Consider the following 21,532-nt stretch of genomic DNA (forward strand, 5'->3'; position numbering starts at 1 on the left):
ATCCCAATAATAATAATAATAATAATAATAATAATAATAATAATAATAATAATAATACATTTTCGTTTTTGGTTGTAACATGACAAAATTTGTAAAATTTCAAGGAGTGTGAATACTTTTTCAAGGCACTGTATATATATATATATATATATATATATATATATATATATATATATATATATAGTATTTCACAAAAGTGAGTTACAATGTAAGGTAGTGAGTGTACAGCTTGTATAACAGTGTAAATTTGCTATCCCCTCAAAATAACTCAGCACACAGCCATTATTGTCTAAACCGCTGGCAACCAAAAATGAGTACACCCCTAAGGGAAAATTTCCAAATTGGGCCCAAAGTGGCAATATTTTGTGTGGCCACCATTATTTTCCAGCACTGGTTGCCACTTTAGTCCTCTTCCACTCCTCCATGATAACATCATGGAGCTATTGGATATTAGAGACCTTGCACTCTTCTACCTTCTGTTTGAGGATGGCCCACAGATGCCCAATATCAGGTCTGGAGACATGCTTGGCCAGTCCATCACCTTTACCCCCAGCTTCTTTAGCAAGGCAGTGGTCATCTTGGAGGTGTGTTTGGGGTCGTTATCATGGTGGAATACTGCCCTGCAGCCCAGTCTCTGAAGGGAGGGGATCATGCTCTGCATCAGTATGTGACAGTACATGTTGGCATTCATGGTTCCCTCAATGAACTGTAGCTTCCCAGTGCTGGCAGCACTCATGCAGTCCCAGATCATGACACTCTCACCACCATGCTTGACTCTAGGCAAAACACGCTTGTCTTTGTACACTTCACCTGGTTGCCAAAACACACGCTTGACACCATCTAAACCAAATAAGTTTATGGTTCCGGTAATCCATATGCTTAGTCTACTTGTCTTCAGAAAACTGTTTTTGGGCTTTCTTGTGCATCATCTTTAGAAGAGGCTTCCTTCTGGGATGACAGCCAGGTAGACCAGTTTGATGCAGTGTGCGGTGTATGGTCTAAGTACTGACAGGCTGACCCCCCAGCCCTTCAACCTCTGCAGCAATGCTAGCAGCACTCATATGTCTATTTCCCAAAGATAACCTCTGGATATGACACTGAACACGTGCACTCAACTTTTTTGGTCGACCATGGCAAGGTCTGTTCTGAGTGAAACCTGTCCTGTTAAACTGCTGTATGGTCTTGACCACCGTGCTGCAGCATCTTGGCAATCTTCTTATAGCCTAGGCCATCTTTATGTAGAGCAACAATTCTTTTTTTCAGATCTGCAGAGAGTTCTTTGCCATGAAGTGCCATGTTCGACTTCCAGTGACTAGTATGAGAGAGTGAGAGTGATAACAAATTTAACACACCTGCTCCTTATTCTCACCTGAGACCTTTTAACGAGTCCCATGACACTGGGGAAGGAAAATGGTCAGTTGGGTCCAATTTGGACATTTTCACTTAGGGGTGTACTCACTTTTGTTACCAGTGGTTTAGACATTAATTTCTGTGTGCTGAGTTATTTTGAAGGGACAGCAGATTTACACTGTTATACAAGCTGTACACTCACTACTTTATATTGTAGCAAAGTGTAATTTCTTCAGTGTTATCACATGAAAATATATAATAAAATATTTACAAAAATGTGAGGGGTGTACTCACTTTTGTGAGATATTGTATATATCAAAAATTACACATTTAATACACATGATATAAACAGAACAAAAGTAATACATACAATCAGACAAGTGTAGTTGGAGACTGCTCCCAAAAAAAGTACTCCTGTATGATAGCCGGACCTAGCACACAGGGAAGGCCTAAGGCTCTGTTCACATCTAGGCATTTTTGGGAGTTTATCTGTTGTAAGCCTCAGCTCTAAAAGAACCCAACAAGACAAATCCCATTCATTTCAATGGCCCCTGTTCACATCTGCACGTTTTGTCATCTGAAACAAAATGTATGACTCTCAAAGAAGTACAGGAGCTTATTTTTTTACAGGGGTTTTCTGCTTTTTACATTGGTGACCTTTTGAACTGTAAAAAATTGCAGCAAAATCGCTGTAAAAATCATCTAACTTTCTACCTGAAAACAAAACACCTAGGTGTGAACAGAGCTATCTGGGATGCTTAGACACAGGTGTCCCCCACATGCAGGTGCAGGTAGCACAGGAGATCCCCACCAATTACACAGCATCAAAGCATAAAGCCATTCTTTGATTATCTTTCGATGCGGTGCCCTTTGCTGTTCCTATACACACCCAATACCATTATATTTCTATAAAAAAAAAATTATATTTCTATAGAAAATATGGGACTTTTTAGTCACCACTTACAACAAAGCTAAAAACATGGCTGACACAGTGCCACATTTAATCACCAGATCTTTCTTTATACATTCTTAGTGTTCCCACATCAATGTCAATATCCCTAGGAATTGACATTGATGGTGGAACCATGGAGAATGTATTAGCCCTTGTACACACGGTCGGAGATTCCGTTGGAATGTGAATCCGATCGGAGCGGTTTGTCGGATATTCCGACTGTGTGGGGTATGCATCGGACTGTTTCCGTCGGAATATCCGTCGGACCAAATTTTCCAACTTGCTGGAAATATTTTCCGACAAACTACTCCGATCGGACATACTGCGATCATGTGTAGAGAATTCCGATCGGACAAAGTGTCACGCATGCTCAGATCAAATTCCTACATCAAAGCTATTGGCTACTAGCCTGAATGTAGTCCCATCGTAACAAAATTACGTCATCACGTTCTGAAAGATCGGATTTTCCGACAACTTTGTCGGACCGTGTGTATGCAACAGTTTCGGACAAGATCCGTCGGACAAAATCCGACGGATTTGGTTGTCGGAATCTCCGACCGTGTGTACAAGGGCTGAAAGAGCTGTGTCAGCCATGTTTTTATGTTAACAATTTTTTAATATGAATATATCAATAAAAAAAACTTTTTAAATTATATTTCTATGTTTCAAGTAGAGTCCATATTTTCTAAGATTTTGTATTGTGGATAGTACACATAGTGTGGGATATTGGTGCCATCGTAACTATACCTATCACTTCTTAAACAAGTAATCCATAAAGATCTCATAACAGAGATCAAAGAAAGACTTAGAAAGAGAAACTTAGAAAGAGAAACTTAGAAAGAGAGAGGTTCCAGTCCATGCTAACCTTTTTCAGTCCAGTGGCAGGATTTTTAGGGGATATTTTTCTTCTTGCTGATGCCAATAGTTACTCACACTCTGGCAATAACACAAATGAAATACTGCAAGTTGCATCTAGCAGCCTCTAAAATCTCAATAAGCATTGATATCTGTGGATACCAGAATGAAGAATCATATCTTTCATACAATGTTAAACCTTTTGCGTGTGGAATAATTCTGTTTGTTTGTTGTTTTTTTTCAAAAAAAGTTTTCAGTGAATAAAGTAATGTAGTACACAAGGATGTGCAGTTCCTAGAAGTACATATAACCATTAGAGTAAACAAAGCCCATTTCAGTTAAAATAATTTTCTGTGGCTGGTGCCTGTTTAACCCTATAAGCTATCCCATTGTGTTAGAAATTTAAAGAGAAACTTCCTCCATAAAAATGACAAAAAAAGCCAGCTTTAGAAATGCTTAGTAGAGACCAGCTACAACTTTCAAAAAGATAATTGCATGATTTTTATTCTTTGCATTATTTTTTTCTCTCAGTTTTTCTCATGGTGGCCATTTTAACTAAGGGTAGATGAAGTCATGTATCTTTACTTCCTGGAACTCTGCCTAGAACTATAGATCTGTTTTCTGGTGTGTGTGCCAGAAACTTCCAAGGATGCATCTGTGAGGCCAGAGCTACATCACCAGTACCTCACTCAACTGGGAAGTGGAAACAAAGTCATTGAAAGTAAAAGCAAAAATGCTTGTTTATCCAATAAATGTAACATTTTATTTCAGAATGCAGAGCTGAATACTAATATGAATGGCACTAGTCAATATAGAAAAGGCTTATATTTATGATTTTCTGACCTTTATAAGACTACAGTAAACAAGGTATTACAGATTCCTGAGTATAATTTCTGAAAATAATTGTTATTTTATTTTTGTGTCCTGAGTCTGCAAACTAAACATTTAATGTAGGCTTTTGTAAATTCCAACACCCTGACATATTTTGTGTCTAAGCCTGCCTGTCCATGTGTTAGGATGACTTACCATCAGCATAGTAAAGCCTTACAGTGGGCAGGAAAACCAGGGTTTTGTTAAATGTGGCATCCCAGCATCCATTTACACATAGCACAACTGTTGATACCTGAAAGAATTTGAGCAGCCAGACCTGTAAGTGAAGCATTGGACATTTAATCATATATAACATATTTACAATACAGATTTAAAATGATTGTAAATGATCACCTTGTAAAACAACCCATTCAGTTTAAAATAGAAATGGAAGGCAAAGCATGTTTGTATAGATATAAAAATACATTTTAAATACCCTTTTTCCTTTTTTTTTTTTATAGGGATCACAATCCCTCTGTTCTCAACTGCATAAGAGCTGGGGGGAGGAGAAGTGGCAACACACTGAACTTCCCAGTGAATGGCTGTGCAGCAGAGGCATGTCAGGACAAGTATGATCATTGGGGGAGAGTACACTGAGTTCCCAGCAGTTCCCACAGTTAGTTCTCCCTGCATAGTGTGGTCAGTTTTTAATAGGAAAGCAGAGGCAATGGCAGGAACACCAGGGATTCCCCACAAAGGAATGCAATGCAATACAAAGAGAACAGGATACTTTCATATACAAATACAAGGTACTGTAGGCCCATATCAGGAATATCAAGTGTTGGGGAAACAAATGCTTTAAGTGATACTATTACTTCACATAGCTTTACAAGCACCTATTGTACCCTCCAAACTCCAGACATTATTAAAGGTACACAATATAAGGCTTCCTTCATTTGACCGTAAAAATGTTACTGATGTTGTTACAAGTGTGTTTTCAAGAGAAAAGTTCCTGCGTAATGATCAGTAAAATACATGCGTACAGGTGCAGTTAAATGTGTAAAAACGTGCATGCATACATCATCAGTTCTTATGATAAACTTTCCCCCCTCTTTGTTCAGACCTAATTTACAAAATACACAGATATGTGTTTATACATGTAATCACGCAAAGCGCAAGTTCTTAGATGCATATTTTTTTATTCTGTTTTATTGATCGAAAAACAGCTCATTTTTCTCGTTCAAAAGTTTTTATTTTATGTTTATGCACCTGTGTGAATGGCTCCATTCAAAACAATGCAGCTCCTTTAAAAGATTTATGATGCCGGAAGGAGGGGCATGGCTTAATATTACGTGCCCGCCGTGATTGGCTGTCACAGCGGTCACGTGGTCCAAAATTCCCAGTCGTAAAGCATCAATAACTGTCAGAAGCAGAGCGTGTACTCTCAACACAGGTGTATTGGCAATTAATGCAAATATACGGCCCCTCTGTGCGTCAAGGGTTGCATATTATTACAGTCAAGTGAATGATCCCTAATACAGCAAACACTGCCCTACAAAGCTGTTTCCAGGGATCTGTCTCAGTCCATAGTGGCTGATATATTAGAAATACTTCTGGTTCCAGAGGCAAATATATATAAATATAAATAGAATCAATATAGTAAAGCATGGTTCAAATAAAACTAAAAACTATAACTCCCCTTATGTAAAACATTTACATCAAGGATTATCTTTTTTTCCACTGGAAATATTTTAATAGTTTGCCATTCAGTTTGCCATTTCCACATACATGTTAAAATCAGCAGTTTTTGCTAGAAAGTTGCTTGAAATCTTTAAACATTATATATATATCATTTGAAATCTTTGGCCCTGGAGAATGCTTGTTGTTGCAGTTTTTTATGTCATACAATATTTGTGCAGCCATTTATCAAACAAAAATTTTCAGTAAAAAATACACTTAAATAAGTTTTAGTCCACAAAAACACAGTATAATACCCAGTTTCTTTTTTTTTTTTTCATATAAAGTATGATATTGCATTGCATAATTGGATACCAAACATATCAAGATTTTAAATTCTGCCTGCCTGTGAAATGGCAACATACTTCAGTACCTAAAATTGTCCATAGACAAGTTTAAAAAGCCTTTACAAAATTATATAGTTACATAGTAGGTGAGGTTGAAAAAAGACACAAGTCCATCAGGTCCAACCTGTGTGTGTGCTTTTATGTCAGTATTACATTGTACATCCCTGTATGTTATGGTCGTTCAGGTGCTTATCTAATAGTTTTTTGAATTTTTCTATGTTCCCTGCTGAAACTTCTGCCCGTGGAAGAGAATTCCACATCCTTACCGCTCTTACAGAAAAGAACCCTCTACACAGTTTAAGGTTAAACCACTTCTCTTCCAATTTTAGTGAATGGTCGCATGTTTTTTTAAATAGGGATCAAAATTTTAATTTTATCCCTATTGTGGAGTCACCAGTACGGTATTCCTTCTCTGGACTCTCTCCAGTTCCAGCACATCCTTCCTGAGGACTGGTGCCCAGAACTAGACAGCATGCTCCAGGTGCGGTCAGACCAGAATCTTTTAGAGCGGGAGAATTATTGTTTTATCTCTGGAGTTGATCCCCTTTTTAATGCATCCCAATATTCTGTTTGCTTTTCTTGCAGCAGCTTGGCATTGCATGCTATTGTCGATCCTATCATTTACTAGGACCCCCAGGTCCTTTTCCATCCTAGATTTCCCCAGAGGTTCTCCCCCCAGTGTATAAATTGCATTCATATTTTTCCCACTCATATGCAATATTTTACATTTTTCTACATTGATCCTCATTTGCCATGTATTTGTTCAGATCTTCTTACAAGGTTTACGCATCCCGCGGGGAAGTTATTGCCCTGCTTAGCTTAGTAGCATCCGCAAATACTGAGATTGAGCTGTTTATCCTATCCTCCTGGTTGTTTATGAATAAATTAAACAGGATTGGTCCCAGGACAGAACCCTGGGTGACACCACTTTCTACACCGGACCATTCCGAGTATTCCCCATTTATCACTACCCTCTGGACTCACCCCTGTAGTCAGTTTTCAATCCATGTGCTCACCCTTTGGTCCATGCTGACAGACCTTAGTTTTTACAGTAAAAGTTTATGGGGAACTGTATCAAATATAAAAAACATATAGGTTGCGCTAAACAAATATAAACACAAAACTGTGATGCAAATTGTTAAATAATCCACAAGTAATTGTTAAAGCCATAAGCGCATTTGATCCCTTGTAATGAGGGATCATTTGAAGTTGGTAAGCGAGCAATTCTACTGATAGGTGAAATCACTGATTTTTAAGGATCACTATAATGGTGTGATACCAGGATCCATATATTACATTACTTGTGGACTATTTAACTATTTTCATCACAGTTAATTTGTGTTTATATTTGTTTAGTGCAACCTATATGTTTTTTATGTTTATTATTGTGCTTATATCTCACAAGAGGTTTTCTGCTTATTAACGCAATTTATTATTTGACCACTTAGCGTGGCTTCTTACTCCTTTTTTATTAACTGTATGCAATGTCTTTGCAGAATCCAGATACACCACATCTACAGGCCTTCCTTTATCTAGATGGCAACTCACCTCCTCATAGAAGGTTAATAGATTGGTATAGCAAGAACGATTCTTCATAAATCCATGCTGATTACTGCTAATGATACTGTATTCATTACTAAAATCTTGTATATAGTCCCTTATCATCCCCTCTAAGCCCTTGTACATACGGTCGAAGATTCCGACAACCAAATCCGCCGGATTTTGTCCATCGGATTTTGTCCGAAACTGTTGCATACACACGGTCGGACAAAGTTGTCGGAAAATCTGACGTGATGACGTTATTTCGTTACGACGGGACTACGTTCATGATAGTAGCCAATAGCTTTGGTGTAGGAATTTGATCTGAGCATGCGTGGCACTTTGTCGGATCGGAATTCTCTACACATGATCGGAGTATGTCCGATCAGGGGAATTTTGTCGGAAAATTTTACCAACAAGTTGGAAAACTTGGTCCGTCGGATACTCCGACAGAAACAGTCCGATGTAGACCACACACAGTCAGAATATCCGACAAAACGGTCCGATCGGAATCTTCGACCGTGTGTACAAGGGCTAAGAGCTTGCAAACTATTGGCGTTAGGCTAAATGGTCTGTAATTCCCAGGGATATATCTTGGTCCTTTTTTAAATATTGGTGCCATGTTGGCTTTTCTCCGATCTGCTGGTACTATACCATTCAGTAGACTGTTAGTAAAAATTAGGAACAATGGTCTGGCAATAACTGAATTCTGAATTCCTGAAGGACCCTCGGGTGCATGCCATCTGGTCCCGGTGACTTACTTATTAATGTTACGTTTTTCAAGCCTATTCCTAATTCTATCCTATGTTAGCCATGTGGGTGCTTTTTGTGATGTGTCATGAGGTTAAACATTGCAGTTTTGGTTACTGAAATCCCCTGATCCCCTCATGAAGGCTGAGGAGAAGAATAAATGCAATGCCTTCGCCATCTCTCCCATCCTTAGTAACCAAATTCCCTTCATCATTCTTTACAATAATACGATCTGACAATATGATCTGACCTCCCTCCTTTACTATTTATATACTTAAAACATTTCTTGGGATTTTTTTTTTACTCTGCTCCACTATTTCATGTTCTATCTTAGCCACCCTGATTGCACTTTTACAATTCTTGTTGAATTCTTTGTAAAATTGGAATGCTGATGATGATCCCTCAGCCTTGTATTTTTTGAAGGCCTTCTCCTTTTTTTATGCATTTTTACGATGAAGTTAAGCCACCCAGGACTTTTATTAGCTCTTTTAAATGTATTTCCCCATTGGAATGCACTGGCTAATACCCTTATTTGATATGCTCTTAAAGTACACCCATTGTTCTTAGTTCCTAGGATTTTATCCCATTTAATATCTTCTAGCAAAGAGCGTAGTTTATGGAAGTTGGCTCTTTTGAAATTCAGTGTCTTTGTATTCCCCTTATGTTTCCTATTTGTGCGATTTATACTGAAACAAATTGACCTGGGGTTGCTGTTTCCTAAATTGCTCCATATTGCTACAGCTGCCTGAATTGTACTGCAATGTCAAGCAGCGTAGCGCATCATGCCACCCAACATGGTGGTAAATGAAGCATATATTTTGTACACTTCAAATAAAGCTGGTACAAGACAAAAAATGGATGAGGCAGTGCACCGAATCATGTTCCACATTGCCCACCTAGATTTTTAAAGCAATCTACTGAGATGGCCAGAACCACCTCTGGAGGGAGTCTATTCCATATTTTCACAGCTCTTACTGTGACGAAACCTTTCTGTATTTGGAGAATATTAACGCCAATAACTCAACACCAAGTTTACTATATGGACCCCGAAGTAAATTAGTATATTTGGGGAATTGTTGAAATGAGACTAGTACTATTTCCAACAGTGATTGGACAGGAGCAATCAGTTGTAGCTATCACTAACATTGAGTTTTTTAAAGAATATGGTAAATGTTGCAAGACTTCCTCCCAATGCAGAAATGTTGTCAGGATTATTACTTGTGGGATATTTTATGAATTCTGGTCACAGTATAAAAATTATTCCTGGTGTAAACCAAGATGTGCTTTATAAAGTGTACAAGGCAGCTCTATGTAATGCTCAGCCAGTGTGAGAGAGATGCATCTTTCCTACATAAACAGACATCTTCTATCCTTTATGATGAATTGTGTATTCATTGCAGTTCTCTGGTTTCCACATTGCTGGTGTTTATGACGTATAGGTTTAAGTGCTGTAACCTAAGTGTCAAGAACTGTATTGACAAATGGTCACCACTGCACAAACACATTTACTATTTTGGTTGTTTTTTAAAGACTCTTTAAGCCATCAAAACAAAACGATCCCATCATTTTGAATGTTATATCATGTAAAGAGCACTTATGAGGTCACTGAACAGTAGTCTAGAATTTTGGAGTTAAGAATAGTTCAATTTGACATTTAATTGTAAACTTTTTTTGTGAAATTAACCTAATGCCCCATACACACGATTGGACTTTCTGCCAACAAAACCATGGATTTTGTCTTGCATACACGCGGTCACACAAATGTTGGCCAACAATTCTAAACGTAGGAATGCTGTGACATACAAGGCGTACGACTAAATGAGAAAAAAGTTCAATACCCAATGCGGCTCCTTTTGCTTGATTCTGAGCGTGTTTGAACTTTTGTGCGACAGACTTGTGTACACACGATCTGACTTTCTGACAACAAAATTTTGTTGGCAGAAAATTTGAGAACCTGCTATCAAACATTTTTTGGCAGAAAGTCCGACAGCAAATGTTCGATGGAGCATACACGCGGTCGGACTTTCCAACAACAAGCTCACATCCAACATTTCTCATCGGAAAATTTGACCGTGACTTTGGTTGTATAAGAGGGTCTTGTGTTTAAATGTTTCTCTAGTTTTGGGGTGCAGGACATGGGATATGTTGGCTTCTGGCACTGGGTGCCCAACACTGTCATGGGAGTTAGGGGTTTCTGGTGCCAATAACACCTAAAACCTATTTAATATCTGAATTTTTAATGCTAAACTATGCATAATACTGAGTTCAGAAAAATCAGCTCCCTCCTCCCCAACACTAGCCCTTAAAGCCCATTTCTGGGCAAATGCTTTAAAATTGTATTTAATTAATGTCTGCTGTCATGTGTCAGTTGCTGGTATCTCTTCGAGGAGTGGAGACTGGTGAACTAACAGAACCCTTGTTGGGAAGTCATCATGCATTGTAGTATTTCGGAGGACCTTACCACTGTAGATAGGAATTGTCTACTTCACCCAGGTATTAACATGGGCACCTTGGACACATGAAGAAAGACCTTTCTACTCTGCAGTCTAGAAAACCGAACACTCAGCATCCAGCACCTCATGTGGCCATGGATTTAGGTAATTTTACCCTACTTTCACACCTATGCATTTTTTTTTGTACGTTTTGTAGAAACGCACTACAGTCCATTTAACATTGGTTCCTATGTTACTAGTACACATCTATGCGTTTTGTGGCTGGTGCATTTTTATATTTAAATGGAGCTGCGCCAGAAATGCAAGTGCTGCATTTGTGATGTGATTTTTTCATGTGTTTTGCATTTTGCAGTTCCTATTTTAACACTGTATATAGCTGGTTGCTAAGCAGGGGTCGGGAAGCTGACCGTCACATCCTTAGCAACCAATGAGTCATTAGCTGTCAGCAGGGTCCCCCGCTGAAAGCTGAATGTAAAAAAAAAAAATTTGCCAGCAAAAAAATTCACGAAAAAATGCATGGGGAGAGACAGCAGCTCAGAGCTATTTTACTAATAAAGAAATTGTAACTTTTCACTGCTTTTTTGGTGAATGGATACGATGTATTCGATGTTGAAGGGGGTTTCCAGATTCCGATAAGCCCCCCCACCTGCAGATACAGACAACCATCGGGCAAGGGTTGTTGGGAAGAGGCCTTGTCCTCATCAACATGGGGGCAAGGTGCTTTGGGGTGGGGGTGCAGAGTCCCCCTGCCCCAAAGCACTCGTATCCCCTCATGTTGATGGCATGCGGCCTGGTATGGTTCGGGGGGGGGGGTTGCTCATCCCCTCCCTCTTCTGGCATGCTCGGATAAGGGTCTGGTATGGATTTTGAGGGGGGCTCCCACATTTTTTTTTTTTCAATTTTGCCAAGGGGGGTCCCCTCCGAATCCATACTAGACCCGAATTTTGCTGCCAATTTTTTTTATGCCGCTGACAGCTGATCGGTTGTTAGGCATCATATTGCTTCCTCCCCGGTTGTCAGTAGCTTCTGAAGTGCAATCAGAATGTAGATTGGGCTTCAACGGAAAGGAAGATTTAGACACAAATCTACCCACTAATGATCTAATCCTATTTGTAACATAACTGCCTTGTCCTGCAGTGGGAGTCAGTGTGCCAAAAGGCATTAGTGATTGCAGCAAAACAAAGGAGTTATATTTTTATAGTTATATATTTCTAATGTCTTCTGGCTTGAGTGGTGGGATAGGCCTGGGGTTACTGTAGAAGCTTTGTCATGAAGGCAACCGATTTATGCAGAGTGACAGGGGTGACAATATTGAGAACATATAATATACCCAATGAAAATTTTGATGGAAAACCATCAGCCTTGTAACCCATGAAGGCCTGAGTTTTGGAATATCCAGATAGTTTATCTGTCATATTCTGGTAGGTAGAGCTGCCAAAAGGCAAACGTTTGGAGAGGTACAAATAAAAGGAGTAATATTTATGCTACAACTAATTTCAAAGCTAAAATTTCTGGTGCAGAAACTTCATTGTCAAAAAAACTCACAAAATATGCAAATTTCCATAAGCTGAATGCTACCATAAAATGCCTACCTTACATGTATTTTTTGCCTCATACAAAGAAGATACCATAAACTCACGCATTCGTTTGTGTGAAAAACAATTGCAAAAGCGTCCCAAAAAAACTGGCCAATATTGGATGAAACAACAGGATAGAAAAATCATTTATGACCAATGTTATTAGTATGAACATTTACAAACACTAAAGCCTTGTACACATGATCGGATTTTCCGCAGACAAAACCTCTTGACTTTTGGCTGAAGGCGTGTGACTGGATTTTGTCTTGCATACAAACAGTACACAATTGTCGGCCAACAAACACGAACGTAATGACGTACTAGACTTACTATGAGCCGGAAAAGAGGAAGTTCAGTGTCAGGCATCACCCTTTGTGCTGCTAATTTTGTGTCAGTTTGTTTCTGAATGACCCTTCGTCAACCAGCCATGTTGTGAAATCGGAGGAGATAACGTCTATTAAGAGTTCTATTGGCAGACAGCATGTCTAATGTTATTTGTTTTCTTTTTTTTAATGCACGATAAAAACATTGCAGAGAATAATACTTGGCTATGTATTTTACTTTAACCAGTTGCCGACCGCCGCACGCCGATGTACGTCGGCAGAATGGCACGGGCAGGCATATTGGCGTACAGGTACGTCCATGCCTTCCCGCGGGTGGGGGGCCCGATCGGGCCCCCCCCCCGTGCCAGCGGCGGTCGGATTCCGCGCAGGAGAGATCCGGGATGAGGGGGTGGCCATTCATTCATGGCCACCCCCTCGCGATCGCTCCTGACAAATGAAATGCTAGCACTACATCACTTCCTCTCCTGTATTGTAAACACAGGCAGAGGAAGTGATGTAATCTCTCCTTGTGTCGGTCTTTTTCGTTCCGGCACCGAGAAGAGATGATCAGTGAGTTGCACCAACACACTACACTAACAGTAGAACACGCCAGGCACACTTTTACCCCCCTTCACCCCCGATCACCCCCCCAATCACCCCTGCACCCCCAGTCACAGTGACACCAATTGCATTTTTTTTATTTTTTTTATTATTGCATTGGTGTCATTTGTGACTGCAATAACTGTTAGGGCAGTTGGGGTTAGCCCCCTTTAGGTCTAGGGTACCCCCCTAACCCCCCCAATAAAGGTTTAACCCCGTGATCACACCCGTCGCCAGTGTCACTAATAAGCGTTTTTCTGATCGCTGTATTAGTGTCACAGGTGACGCTAGTTAGGCAAGTAGGTATTTAGGTTCGCCGCAGCTTTTTATAGTGTCAGGGACCCCCATATACTACCGCATAAAGCCCCCTGATTGCCCCCTAGTTAACCCTTCCACCAGTGATCACCATATAACTGTTACAGGTGACGCTGGTTGGTTAGTTATTTTTTTATAGTTTCAGGGCACCCGCCATTGATTACCTAATAAAGGTTTAAGCCTCTGATCACCCGGTGGGTGATATAAGTTTGAGGGTCAGATAAGGTCTGCGTCGCCCCAGGCAGCGTCAGGTTAGTGCCAGTACCGCTAACACCCACGCGCAAAGCATACCCCTCCCTTAGCAATATAGTATCTGAACAGATCAATATCTGATCTGATCAGATTTATATTAGCGTCGCCAGCAGTTTAGGTTTCCCAAAAAACGCATTGTTAGTGGGATCAGCCCAGATACCTGCTAGCACCTGCGTTTAGCCCCTCCGCCAAGCCCAGCCCAGCCCACCCAAGTGCAGTATTGATCGATCACTGTCACTTACAAAACACAACACACATAACTGCAGCGTTCACAGAGTCAGGCTTGATCCCTGCGATCGCTAACAGTTTTTTTTGTAGCGTTTTGATACAGTCGCTGACAGCCTAGGTGCTTTTTTACCTGTGAGTCTCACTAGTGTACCCCTAAATTTAGAGCCCAAAATGGCAAAGCGAAGGTACACTAGTGAAGAGGCCTACGCGTTTCTGAGCATGACAGATAGTGAAGAGGAAGTCACTCATCTGTCAGATTCAGGCTCAGAATACGATCCTGTAGAGGACAGCGGCTCCATGACAGATAGCTCTGACGACGGAGATGAGGTCCCTGTTAAGGGCAGGCATACCCGATCCGGAACATCTTCTGTTGTTGAGGTGCAAGAATCGCAGGTCCCTCGTATGGAGCAGAGACGTACTAGAGCCGCTCCTCCTTCTGGTGAACTGGCAAGCACCAGCGGCCTAGTACACCCTGGACGTACATCCAGCACTGCAGTAGCACGTGGTGACGTGGCGAGTCCCATAAGTGCAGTTCAAGCTGGTGACGTGGCAAGTACAAGTAGTGTCCCGCTGCCACCTAGACGAAGACAAAGACAGGCCCGTCGTACCCATAGTGCCCTTCCTGCAGAATTCGCCAATCCTGATTGGGTGCCCACCACTTCTGCAGAACCCGTACTTCCCCCATTCACTGGCCAACCTGGCATTAAGGTGGAAACAGTTAATTTTACGCCACTTAATTTTTACTCACTGTTTTTCACCGAAGATCTCTATAGATCTATTGTGGACCAAAGCAATTTGTACGCTGGTCAACACATCGCCACTATTCCCCGGTCCGCCCTTGCCAGACATTGGAAACCAATTACGGTTTCCGAATTTAAGATCTTTCTGGGCCTCTCCCTCAACATGGGCATAACCAAAAAGAGTGAGTTGCGGTCATATTGGTCCACTGACCCAATTCACCATATGCACGTGTTCTCTGCTTCCATGTCCAGGGCACGATACGAGCAGATTTTGCGGTTCATGCACTTCAGCGACAATAAACTCTGTCGTCCTCGTGGAGACCCTGCATACGACCTTAGAAAGCCTGAAGGCGGTGCTTGGCTTTTGGGGCCCTGTACACAGCTAGGCTCCCAAAAAATCTCACACATGTGGTATCCCCGTACTCAGGAGAAGCAGCAGAATTTATTTTGGGGTGTCATTTCACATATGCCCATGGCATGTGTGAGCAATATATCATTTAGTGACAACTTTGTGAAAAAAAAAAGTTTGTAATTTTCCCGCAACTTGTGGCAAAATATAAAATATTCCATGGACTCAACATGCCTCTCAGCAAATAGCTTGGGGTGTCTACTTTCTAAAATGAGGTAATTTGTGGGGGTTTTGTGCCATCTTGGCATTTTATGGCCTTCAAAACTGTAATAGGTGGTGAGGAGTGAAATCAAAAATGTACGCCCTTAGAAAGCCTGAAGCCGGTGCTTGCTTTTCGGGGCCCCGTACGCGGCTAGGCTCCCAAAAAGTCCCGCACCTGTGGTATCCCCATACTCAGGAGAAGCAGCAGAATTTATTTTGGGGTGTAATTTCACATATGCCCATAGCATGTGTGAGCAATATATTATTTAGTGACAACTTTGTGAAAAATAAATAAAAATAAATAAAGTTTGTAATTTTCCCGCAACTTGTGGCAAAATATAAAATATTCCATGGACTCAACATGCCTCTCAGCAAATAGCTTGGGGTGTCTACTTTCTAAAATGGGGTCATTTGTGGGGGTTTTGTGCCATCTTGGCATTTTATGGCCTTCAAAACTGTGATAGGTAGTGAGGAGTGAAATTACAAATGTATGCCCTTAGAAATCCTGAAGGCGGTGCTTGGCTTTCAGGGCCCCGTACGCGGCTAGGCTTCCAAAAAGTCGACCACATGTGGTATCCCCGTACTCAGGAGAAGCAGCAGAATGTATTTTGGGGTACAATTCCACATATAACCATGGCATGTGTGAGCAATATATCATTTAGTGACAACTTTGTGTAAAAAAAATAAATAAATATTTTTTTGTCATTATTCAATCGCTTAAGGCAAAAAAATAAAATATTTAATGGGCTCAACATGCCTCTTATCAATTTCCTTAGGGTGTCTACTTTCCAAAATGGGGTCATTTGGGGGGATTTTGTACTGCCCTGCCATTTTAGCACCTCAAGAAATGAGACAGGCAGTCATAAACTAAAAGCTGCATAAATTCCAGAAAATGTACCTTAGTTTGTAGACGTGACAACTTTTGCGCAAACCAATAAATATACACTTATTGACTTTTTTTTTACCAAAGACATGTGGCTGAATACATTTTGGCCTAAATGTATGACTAAAATTGAGTTTATTGGATTTTTCTAATAACAAAAAGTAGAAAATATCCTTTTTTTTCAAAATTTTCGGTCTTTTTACGTTTATATCGCAAAAAATAAAAATCGCAGAGTCAGTCAAATACCTTTAAAAGAAAGCTCTATTTGTGGAAAAAAAAGGACGCAAATTTTGTTTGGGTACAACATTGCATGACCGCGCAATTACCAGTTAAAACAGCGCAGTGCCAAATTGTAAAAAGACCTCTGGTCATTGACCAGCAAAATGGTCCGGTCTGAAAGTGGTTAAATTACATTTTGGGAGTAGGCAGTTACATTTAAAAAAAATACAATGTAAAATTAACAAGGGACACCAACATAGTTGTATATTTCACTTTCAGACCGGACCAATTTGCTGGTCAAAGACCAGACCACTTTTTGCGATTCGGCACTGCGTCGCTTTAACTGACAATTGCGCGGTCGTGCAACGTGGCTTCCAAACAAAATTGACGTCCTTTTTTTCCCACAAATAGAGCTTTCTTTTGGTGGTATTTGATCAACCCTGCGGTTTTTATTTTTTGCGCTATAAACAAAAATAGAGCGACAATTTTGAAAAAAACGCATTATTTTTTACTTTTTGTTATAATAAATATCCCCCCAAAATATATAAAAAAACATTTTCTTCCCTCAGTTTAGGCCGATACGTATTCTTCTACATATTTTTGGTCAAAAAAATCGCAATAAGCGATTATTGATTGGTTTGAGCAAAAGTTATAGCGTTTACAAAATAGGGATAGTTTTATAGCATTTTTATTAATAATTTTTTATTATTTTTTTTTACTAGTAATGGCGGCGATCAGCGATTTTTATTGTGACTGCGACATTGTGGGGGACCCATCGGACATTTTTGACACATTTTTGGGACCATTGTCATTTATACAGTAATCACTGCTATACAAATGCAGTGATTCCTGTGTAAATGACACTGGCAGTGAAGGGGTTAACCAGTGGGTGGCAGTGTAGGGGTTAAGTGTTCCTAGGGGTGTGTTACTAACTGTGGGGGGGTTGGGCTTTCATTTAGTGAACACTGATCTCTGCTCCAATCACATGGAGCAGAGATCAGCGTCACTAGTTGCTAGGCAGAATGGAGAAATGCTGTTTACAACGGCATTTCTTCATTTGGTGATGATCGCGGGGATGCCCGCGTCGATCGAGTCCGCGGGTCCTGCGACTGGACTCACGGGGGACCCGACCAGCGAGGGAGCGCGCCGCCGGCGGCGCGCTCCCGATGGCAGGGCGGCAAATTTAAAGGGACGTACATGTACGCCCATTTGCCTGCCCGTGCCATTCTGTTGACGTACATCGTCGTGCGCTGGTCGGCAAGCGGGATAATGGTGTTGTGGTAACTGTGGCACCAAAAAAACAAAAAAACAAGCATAATAATATTATTCTTGATATCACTAGAAAAAAAAAACCTTTGAAAATTTGTTCACAATAACTCCATCAGTATCACCAGCAAAGCAGCTTCATTATTATCCCATTAAAGAAGAAGAGCATTTCGGAGATTTCATAATTTGCCACGTCATGAATGTTAATTCTCCATTACGAACGCTAGGTTATAAGACCAACCGCTTCTGGCTCGTCCTTGCTTCCAAGCGTGCGTGTCTGTACTTTGGACTTTTGTCCGACGGACATGTCTACACATGCTCGGAAAATCCGACAACACTCATTTGTCTGCGGAAAATTTTAACGCCGTACAACCAGGGAGTAGACAATGATTAATTCTAATGGTTATAGCAGGCATTAGTGATAATTGCAGGTACAACCCGGCTTGCTGGTTGTATCCAAGTTGATCGATCGATCAACTTGGTACATTCAGCCTGTCCATATGCGGTTCAAATTTCAGCAGGAACCGGCCGAGACTAACACCATATATGGCCTGCTTAACTATGATATTTGGGTAAATTCAACATAAACAAACAAAACAAGATAGATTTCCAAGAAAATCATCTAAACATGAAAAATTATATGTATTTTTTAAAACATTTATGCAATTGTGTGATTGTTCACAAACATTGTATGTTAACTAGATCAGGCAATAGCTTTTTTTAGTCTTTGTCCAATCATAGTTTCATTTATTTCTGCAAAGCATGACAGGTGTGCTTTGACTTTTTTGCCCCTTTATTAACTTGTCCAGACACGTTCAAGACAAGAACCATATGTTTGTGTCATTTATTTAAATTGTTGCTTACAAAAGTGTTTACTGACATGTATATACTCTATGTGTAACCTGTCAGTCCATTTTCAGAGTTTTTTTTTTTTAAACTAGGAAAAGCAAAAAAGGCTTCAGATATATTGACCAGCTTTAATAAGCCAATTTCACTAATAAAACCCCCTGTATTTAGTTTTACAGTGATACTATTGATAGAACAATTAGTTCCCTGTGGTGTTAGCTACATGGTAGCATGTAACAATGAGTAAATCCACACTTGTGTGACGATCGTCCACCATAAGCCAATTCAAAAGATACATACTGTACTTATCTGTTCCAGGATTTATTTTCTATTCCAATTAAAATCATCTGAACTCAGTCAGTGATATCTTATGAAGGGTATTTAGTCTAGGCTCACACTGAATGCAGCTTTGAAACTGTGCGACTTCACTTGATATCGCACAATTACAAAGCCGCATGTCAGTGTGACTTTAAGTGCGATGTGGCTGACATCTGGGCGACTTCATGCACAGATGTCTATGCAAGTCGCTCCTGAAATCGCTAAAAGTAGTGCAGTAACTACTTTTTAAAATCGGTTCATCACTGCAAAGTCGGTGTCACACTAATTTGAACAGTTCCATGGCCGACAATAGGGTGCGACTTGTCATGCAATTTGACCAGTCAAATCATATGGCAAGTTGCACCGGTGTGAATGGGGGCTTAGGATACATTCACACTTAGATGAGAGTTTTCAGGTGTTTTTGCAAGCTTTTTTTTTTTCATGCATTTTTGAATATTTTTTTTTAGCAGTCTCACAAATATTATTGGCTTTTTTTTCCAGGCGTTTTTCAACTAAAAGTAGGGGCATGCTGCTGAAAAAGAACTGCTGTTTGAGCAGAAAATCGCACTACAAAACATTTTAAAAAAATGCGGCATTTTTCAAGGCATTTCCATTTAAGTCTGTGGGGCAAAAACACTCACATCTGCCTAAAAAGTAGCTCATGTACTTTTTTGAGTGACAGGCATTTTGCTACAGGCAATAAATTGCTCAAATGTGAACAGGGACCATTGAAATGAATGTGATTTTGCTTGTTGAGCGTTTCTGAGCTGTGAGCTTAGAGTCGAAAAATACCCAAGTGTGAACAGGGTCTAAGGGAAAAAAAAGGCCTAGGGTTCTTGATTAATTTCCCAAATAACTCACAGCATGCAGTGAAATCAAAAGCAAACTACAGATAAAGAGCCTGCACAGCTCTGCAAGTAGAACTAAAGGCAAAACTTGTATTTTTCATTTTTGGATAGCATATTGGAAGGTTATTCCCCTGGCAGTTTTATTTTTTGTTTGTTTACCATTTGTACCCTACTAGGGAGATTTTGTCTCACTTCCTGTCCCATAGCCAAAACAGGAAGTGAGAGAAAATCTTTCCAAAGCAAGGGAATCCCTAGTTGTTACCAGGATCACCACTACTAGTGTACCCAGGAAGTCTTTCCCTCTGATGCTGTTCTGGGGACAACCCACATTTGGGATTTACTTTCACTTTCACTTTCAGAGCAGAGAGGGCGAATCTCCCTAGTTGGGGATGCAGACAGCAATAGAGATCTGACAGATGTCTATTCCTCTCTCTAGACTTCTTGAGGGACATTCACTTATGGAAGATACACTATATTGTCAAAACTATCGGGACACCTGCCTTAACACACACACATGAATTTTAATGCCATCCCAGTCTTAGTCCGTAGGATTCAATATTGAGTTGGCCCACCCTTTGCAGCTACAACAGCTTCAACTCTTCTGGGAAGGCTGTCCACAAGGTTTAGGAGTGTGTCTATGAGAATGTTTGATCATTCTTCCAGAAGCGCATTTGTGAGGTCAGGCACTAATGTTGGACCAGATGGCCTGACTCGAAGTCTCCACTCTAATTCATCCCAGAGGTCTTCTATTGGGTTGAGGTCAGGACTGTGCAGGCCAGCCAAGTTCCTCCACCCCAAACTTGTACATCCATGTCTTTATGAACCTTTCTTTGTGCAATGGTCCAAAACATTTGTTGGAGGGGGGATTATGGTGTGGGGTTGTTTTTCAGGGGTTGGGCTTGGCTCCTTAGTTCCAGTAAAGGGAACTCTTAAGCCACGTACACAAAATTGGATTTTCCGATGAGAAATGTGTGATGACAGGCTGTTGGCGGAAAAGTCAACCATTTGTATGCTCCATCGGACAATTGTTGTGGGATCTTCCGCAGACAAATGTTGGATGGCAGTCTTTAAAATTTTCAGAGCGTGTGTACACAAGTCCGTTGGACAAAAGTCCAAAGTACAAACACGCATGCTCAGAGGCAAGGACGAGCCAGAAGCGTTTGGTCTTGTAAACTAGCGTTCGTAATGGAGAATTAATATTCATGGGATAATAATGAAGCTCCTTTACTGGTAATACTGATGGAGTTATTGCAAGTGAATTTTCAAAGGCTTTTTTTTTCTAGTGATATCAAAAATAATATTATTATGCAAGTTACCACAACACCATTATCCTGTAGTTTTTAAGATCAAAGATACAACTATGTTGGTGTCCCTTGTTAATTTTACATTGTATTTTTTTAAATGTAACTGCCTACTCCCAAACTGTCATTTGAAGTAAAACACATAGCCAAGTATTATTCTCCACAATTTTTTTATTGTGCATTAAAAAAAAAAGAAAACAAATACATTTAGACATGCCATCTGCCAATAGAACTGATTAAAAAAGTGCATTCTATGCATCCAAAAATATAGAAAATATTCCAAATCAAATCGTTATTCAACCAAAAAATAAAATAAAAGCCTCATGCATGTGTCCTGCTTCTTAATATAGGGGGGTCAACAATGCCAAGAGTTGGTGAAAGCAGGGGTCCGTCATCTGGAAAAAATTATGAAA

Source organism: Lithobates pipiens, unplaced genomic scaffold, assembly GCF_037356315.1.
Source record: "Lithobates pipiens isolate NorthernLeopardFrog02 unplaced genomic scaffold, aLitPip1_a1.2 Scaffold_8, whole genome shotgun sequence".
NCBI classification, from domain to species: domain Eukaryota; kingdom Metazoa; phylum Chordata; class Amphibia; order Anura; family Ranidae; genus Lithobates; species Lithobates pipiens.